Source organism: Carlito syrichta, unplaced genomic scaffold (genome assembly GCF_000164805.1).
Source record: "Carlito syrichta isolate Samal-C Ts95f unplaced genomic scaffold, Tarsius_syrichta-2.0.1 Scaffold142866, whole genome shotgun sequence".
Taxonomy (NCBI): Eukaryota; Metazoa; Chordata; class Mammalia; order Primates; family Tarsiidae; genus Carlito; species Carlito syrichta.
In genome coordinates, this window is record NW_007086962.1 from 87,997 (window position 1) to 95,329 (window position 7,333).

Here is a 7,333-nt window from a genome sequence, read left to right on the forward strand (position 1 = left end):
GGCTTTTCACTGACCTGCGCTGCCCTCTGCCATGTAACTTACAGCAGAGGAGGCGTTCCTACACTGTTGACATCGGGTGTGGCCCTGTGACTTGCTTGGGCCAATGGATCATGGGAGGAAGCAACGGCCAGGCTGTTTGCAGTGCGGGTTTTTGCTTGTCCAGGTGAAATTCCTGTCCTCTGTCATGAACAGGGCGTGCCCCAGGTTGTCTGGTCTTGGGCCGAGAGACGTGTGGAGCAGACCTACCCCTGACCCAGAGGGCAGGAACCTGAGCCTGGAGCCCCAGCCTGTAAGCTGTAGCAGCCCACAGACCCGGGAACACAGAGGAAATGCTAGTTTTGTGAGCCATCATGATTTGGGGTTGGTAGACGTCTCTATTGCAACAACAACCTGGCTAATTCAACACATATGAGGGCACCCAAAAAAGCCCGGAATGTATTTTTTTTTTTAAATGTGTATTTATTCTTACATGTTTAAACTTCAGTCACCTTTAAAGTACTCTCTGTTTGATGCAATACACCTATCAAGATGCTTTCTCCACAGCTCAGAACAGTTTTTAAACTTGTCAATTTTAGTGTCTTTCGGTGCTTCTGCAGTTTTTTGTTTCGCCTCTTTCACATTGACAAAATGTTTCCCCCTGAGGATTTTTTTTTTTTTTTTTAGCCAGAGAAACAACAAAAAAATGTCGCTTGGGGTACGATTGGGTGAATAGGTAGGGTGAGGCACGGGGGTCAAGTTGTTTTGGTCAAAAACTGCTGAACATTCAGTGTGATGTGGGCTGGTTGTTCACTCAAATCACCCATCATGAAACACGTCGAAAGAATCTCCAAAAAAATTTACAGAAGTCTAACACAGCCTCTCACAGCAACACTAGCTGGTACACTGATGCTGATGGCTTCCTAGAACACTTACATAGTGGGGGAAACCTGTACTACAAGGGACCCGCCCTCCAAAGGATAAATTCATTTGTGGGGGAGTCTACCTGCATATACTTATGGATGCAGGAAAAATTAGAAGCTCAAGTTTGGAAGAAACTTTTTTTGTTGATAATAATGGCCAGCATTTATCGAGGGCTTATTAGTGCCGGGCTCTGTACTAGATAATTTATACGCAGCATCCTTTTCTCTTCTCTTAGAGAGATCAGGTAGTCTACCCAAGGTCAATTGGCTCATTAACGAATGTCAGACTCAGGTCTGGCTGGTCACAGAAGCCCACTCACGCGTGCTGCCCTCACTTCTTGGAGGTGGTCAACCTCCACCCTCCCTGCCCCATGCCTCTCTGAGGTTGCCTCGTTCTGCAAGATCCTGGCCAGGGTTCCCATCAGGGTGCTTTTGAGTTCTTTAATTAAGTAAAAAGGAACCTCTCTCCTCCCCACAAAGGAGCACTCTGTCTTTGGATACTTCTGGCTATTGGATGGTCTTCCCTGTAGCAATCAAAAACTGGCCCTTTGGAGCTTTGATCCTTGGGTTCTGATCTTCAGCCTCCCTTGGGATGATGTAGAAAGATAGTGCTCACCCCTCCACATCCAGTTTTCCAAATATGCTAAGGAAGGTTTTTCATTCACCCCAGGTTTTCTCTTCTCTGAACCAAACACCCCGACTTCCTCTAGCTGTCCTGAAGAAGACACCTTTTTTTGTGTGAAACATTGCATGCAGAAAGAGCATGACACATAAAAGCACAGTCTCGTAAATAACTGTACAGTGAGTCCCCTGCAACCCCTTCCACGCCAGGAGAGGACACTGTGTCATCTCCCAAAGGCCCTGTGTGAACTTCCTGTCTCTCCTTGACCCTCCCCCAGCTGTGACCACCGTGCTGACATTTATGACCATGGTTTCCTGACTTTTCTTGATGGTTTTATTACTTGTGAATCCATCCCTAAACAACAAGGTTGAGTTCTGCCTATAAGTGTCATGTCATAGCACTTTTTGGTGCCTTGCTTTTTTTTTTTTTTTTTTGAGTTGGAGTCTCACTCTGTCACCCAGACTGGAGTGCAGTGGCCGCTCCCGGCCCCCGCAGCCTCACCTGCTGGGCTCCGGCGATCCTTCCGCCTCAGTCTTCTGAGTGGCTGGAATTACAGGCATGTGCTACCACGCCCAGCTGCTTTTTTGATTTTTATTGTAGAGATGAGGTCTTGCTGCCCAGGTGGGCCGCGGGCTCAGGCAATCCACTCACCTCAGCCTCTCAAAGGCGTGGGATTACAGGCTGAGCCACCGAGTCCGGCTGTGCCTTGCTTATTTTAATCCACATTCCGTTTAGAGGATTCATGTTGTTGCTTGTAGTTATATTTATTTTCCTTGTTGTATAATATTCTGTTGTCTGGATATATTACAGCTTACATGTCCATCCTATTGGTGGTAGACGCTTGGGGTGTGTCAAGGTTTGGGTTGTCATATAGAAGGTTGCTATGAATACGCCAATCCATGTACTTAAGTCATATGTCTGGCAGTGTCTTATGAATTTCAGGATATGGGTATCTTTATTAAATAATATCAAGCTGCTTCCCAAAGTAATAGAACCCATTGGCAGCTTGGGTGAATTTCCTCCGTTGTTTTAGTTTGACATGGCTTCGTTCCAAGTGGCCTTCTTACCCTGATTGTTTGGTCTATGCATAGTCTCCATATATGTGTACACAACGTGTTGGTATTCACAGGGTGTGCATACATGCACACATGTACAAACAAGAAGCCCCACTCCCCTAAGTTTTAGAAGGCACACAATCGACAGGAGGAATCACTGTGACAAAGAATCTGGTTCTACTTAATCCCCATCTTTATGCCGCACTTGTACAAGTGGGAAGACATAACATAAGTTCAACCTGGGCTGTTCATGATGGGAGGGGGGACCAGGGGTCTGCCTCCTTACTTCCTGCGTATATCATAGGATCGTACACCCACATGCTCCGCACGTGCCTTTGTGATGCCTCTCGTTGTGGCCTGGCTGTACTTCTCTGTCTCTTGAGTGGGGCTCGGCCACGTGTCTGGCTTTGGCCAATGGGAAGTTGGCCGATGTGGCACAAGTGGTCTCAAAATGTACTTTGGTGCAATCTCACCTGTGAGCCCTGCCTTCCGTGGGGCCCCGAAAGGTGCTGAAAGCCACATGGAGCGGCATGGTCCCTACTGAGCTCAGCCGATATGAACGAAATGTTCTTACATGCTTTGGGGATTTCGTGGTTGTTTGATGTGGATCAATGGTTAGTCAACACTGTTGTCGCTGTTGTCATCACCCTCACTCTATTAACAGTAGCTACCATCTATCAAGCATTTATTACATGTCAGGCACTGTGCTAAGAACCTTACATACATTCTCCTGTGGGGTTGCCACACCATCCCTCTGTGGTGGAAAACATTATCATCTCCATTTTGCAGTGAGGATCTGAGGCTCAGAGAGATGAAGAGACTTTCCCAAGGTCACACAATTAGTAAGAGGAGGGACCCAAGTTTGTATGTGAGCATCTCTGATTCAAGAGCTCACGTCCAGCTTGGGAGGGGGGTGGGGGCCTTTTAAATACTACAATGAGTCGATATTTGTTAAAGCTGTGATGAAAAGGCATTAGGGGACACAGGTGTCACATACATGCAAACGTTCCCTGGTCAGACGAAGATGAACAGGGAGGTCAGGAAAGGGTGGAGAGCCTTTTGGTAATCTCCTTCCTCTCAGTCAGCTCAGGTTGGCAGGTGAGCTCCTCCCTGATGTTAGAATCCGGCCACGAAGCCACTGCCTTGAGTTCACGGGGAGGGAAACAACCAGAGATTTAGGACGGGTCAGGGCGGGGCTGGATCCCTGGCTGGGCCTGTTTGCAGTGCTATGTCCTGGGATACCTCCCTGACTCGCCAAGACGCCATCCTCTTGCCTATAATATGGAGGGAGATAAATAATCCCGGGCTGCTTTTCTCCTGTTTGTTGTTGGAGACACTTGATGCCAGAGATGTGAAGAGTTTGTAAATAATAAAACCCTCCGCAGATGTTGACGGCTGTCACTTTTCTTGTCAGGATGACAACGTGGGTCCCTCTTGTAACCAGGCAAAGATGCAAATGTCCCAAGACCCGCAGCCCAGATCTCCCAGATGATCCTATACCAAGAGGACGGGAGGAAGGAGGTGGAGGTGAGAGCCGGAACGGGAAGCACAGTGAGAGGACAAAGGTCTCTCGAGTCTCAGGACCACCTTCAAGCTGGCGGACCTCATCATGGTTCCCCAGGGGACCAGTGTTCCTTCTTCACCCTCCCACCCCGGCCTGGCAAGACTCTTATGGGGCGGGGGAGAGAAGGAGTCCCCATTTCATTATTCAGAGAAAGAAGCTGGATCTGTAGAGACCACGTGGACAGCTGGGTGGACTCAAGTCTCCAGGGGAGCCCAGGTATGGTCCCTTTCTGGGGGTCAGCACTGCTTACAGCCCCAGGACGCGTACTGTGGGGCGGGAAGGCCATCTGAATGACCAGCACCCGCAGACTCGCAGGAAGGAGGCCCTGGCCTTGACCTTCAGCTTTTATAAGCTTTAGTTTCTGCAAAAGCTCTTTCATTCCTCCCCAGAACAGCATCTGACAGCTCTCCTCACTCCTCTGTGTGCGAGGGCTTCTTTGTTTGGTTTAATAAAGAAGCTTGTTGCCGGAGAAAATGCCTTGGCAAGTGTCAGTGAAGATATCTGTTTCCTTGAAGAAACGCCCATAAAACCTTTCAAGCCGCTGCTTTTGAGCCCCAGAGCCCCTCAGATCCAAAGGCCTCTGTTTTCCACACTTTCTTCAGCCGTTGCTTGGTGATTCTCCAAGTCTCTCTCCCACCGCGGGAGAGGTGGGCCCGGCTGTGGGACCCCTGGGGCACCTGGCCGGTTGGTCTTCATGGTTTTGCTTTCCCTACAGTTGACCTGAAGCCAAGGCCCCGGTGGGGAGGGGTAGGGAGGAGGACTGAAATTGTGTCGGGGGTATCAGCAGAAGACACTCTCCTGTGGTCAGCCCAGGGGTCGACCTCCTCAGATTTCCCAAGACCCAGCAGGTCTTTGTGAAGCTTCTAGCATCTAGACGTGGTCTGGCTCATGAGGAGACAATACCAGATGTCTGTCTGTGGGCGGAGTTCCTTTATCCTCAGCAAGGACAGTGCATCCTCACCATCCTCCCTCTGGTTTCATTGCCAGCACCCCACCCGCTCCACTTTGCAGCCCTGGGACCCACCTCTCTCTCACCTGGTGGTGCCTTTACACACAGGGCGCCCCTCCTGGGAGGCCCGTCTTCTTCTCATGAACCCAGGTCCAATGCCACCTTCTTGCAGTCCCTTCTCTGACAGCCCAGGGAGCCCCAGCCCTGCCTCTGTCCACTGCACCTGCTTTTCTTTGAGTGCTTTTTGCGTGACCTTGAGTGATCTGCTCTGACGTCCACCTCCTGCCTGGCAGGAACTACTTGGTGGAGGGAGCTGGCATCACACTCAGTGCCTCGCCCTCCACAGGGTCTGTGTCAACTTGGCTTCTCAGACTTCAAGGTGGAGTCCCATCCACATTGCCATTGGTGATGGGAGGATTCTGAGAGGGCAGAAAGAAAAGTAGCAAGGGCACACACTCGTGGTGGCCTCTAGAATCTGCTGCATTCATGGGAAACAACATGTGCTCAGCGACATCCAGGAACACCTAGGACGACCCCCTCCTCTGGGACCTCCAACACCTAGACCTCCTGAGAGAGTCCGATGGTCCTGTTTGCCTCTGTCTGGAACAAAAAGCTTCATGACTTGGGTGCCCCCAAGTCTCCTCTGAGGTCTCAGGCTTCCCTGTAGACTTGGGCACTAGCCCTCGTCCCGCCTGACGTGGCTGGGTGTAGCAAGGTCTCCATGTTCATGGGACAGGCCAAAGCCACTCTGCCAAAGGATGTACTTGGGATGTCTTCCCTCAAAGGGGACGGTTGGCAGGGTGGGTCCCCAGTAACTCCAGGTGCCCCTCCGTAAGCCTCGCTGTTCAGAGTGGAGGAAGTCTCTCAGAGGGGGTCTCTCTGTGACGAGAAGGCCTCAGACCTCAGTGAGGAAAAGGCAGCAGGAAGGAGGTTGATGGAATAAGCCACAGGTCCCTGTGGCATTTCAAAACCTGCTAGCAAGCAACAGAGTCCTCTTCTTTATGTCCCATTCAGGGCTTCTATCGATGAGGTCTTGGCGTCCACAGACAGCAACAGAAATCACTCACGGTACTGAACCCTCGCCATGCACGGGCACGTGGTGTTCCATGTGACCCTCTCACGACCTGACCACGTTGGGTCTTGATCTCATCCTGCCTCCCAGGTGTGGACATGGGACTCGGGCTGGTGAAGCGACTTGTGCCAGGACAGAGAAGGCCCATGTCCCCAGCCCAATTAGACTACAAATCTGTGCTCTTGACCTCTGTCCCATTCTGTCCCAGACTCCCCGCTTCCCAGCCCTGCCTGTCCCCGCCCAACTCCCTGAAAGCTGTATCTTGTCCTTGGGCCATCTGAGGAGACTGTCCCATTCCATCTGCCAGATGGAGACAGAGATTAGCCCCACCTCAGCAACACGGACCCCACTCCCTAGTTCTTGCTGCCCGGAAGATGTAGGACCACTCTGGTCACCACAGAGGCTTCAGGTCTCAGGATATCCTGCCTGAGACTCACTGGCTCCTGAATGGGCATTGGCCTCGACTGTATTTTTATTCCTTCTCTGGGTTCAGAACTGTACCCACCCCCTGGCCCAAAGGGCTGGGGTCTGCTGTACCACCTCCCTCTACGATGGCTCTTGTCCTCCCCTTAGATAGCCTCCTTGACTCCCAGACACTGACTGCCACAAGCTACTGGCACCACCCTCAGCCAGCACTTCTGTGAGCAGAGATGCAGGATGTGGGCTTGGTGTTTCCATGTCTTTTCTCACCTCATTGGGTTTTAGAGGTCCCATTGTACTGAGGAGAAAACTGAGACTTAGGGCTAGGGGATGACTACCCCAAGGTGGCAAGGCTGGCACTGCAGGCTCTGTGGTCCCAAAGCCTGGGCTCTCTCCATTCCCTGGACATTGTGAGTGAATCCTCTCCCTTAAAGGTGGTCAGGCTTGGGACTAAGCCCTCTACGATCTGGGTTTCTCCTTAATACATGTCCTGCATTGACAAAGGCTCAGAAGAAAACCACCAAGGATGCCAGCAACAGAGTTAGGATTTTACCTGTGAATCGCTACACTTTGACTCCTTTTATGTGGGTAGACCAGCCGACGGCAGTGTGTGGCAAACAGTAATAGTAATAATAAGGCAGCCAACATTTGATGCCTCTTTCCTGGGCAGCCAGGATATGCCAAGCCCTTTACACGAGGCAGGGCTAAGGAGAGGGTACATCCTGCGGTGACGTGGCTGCATCGCTCAGCAT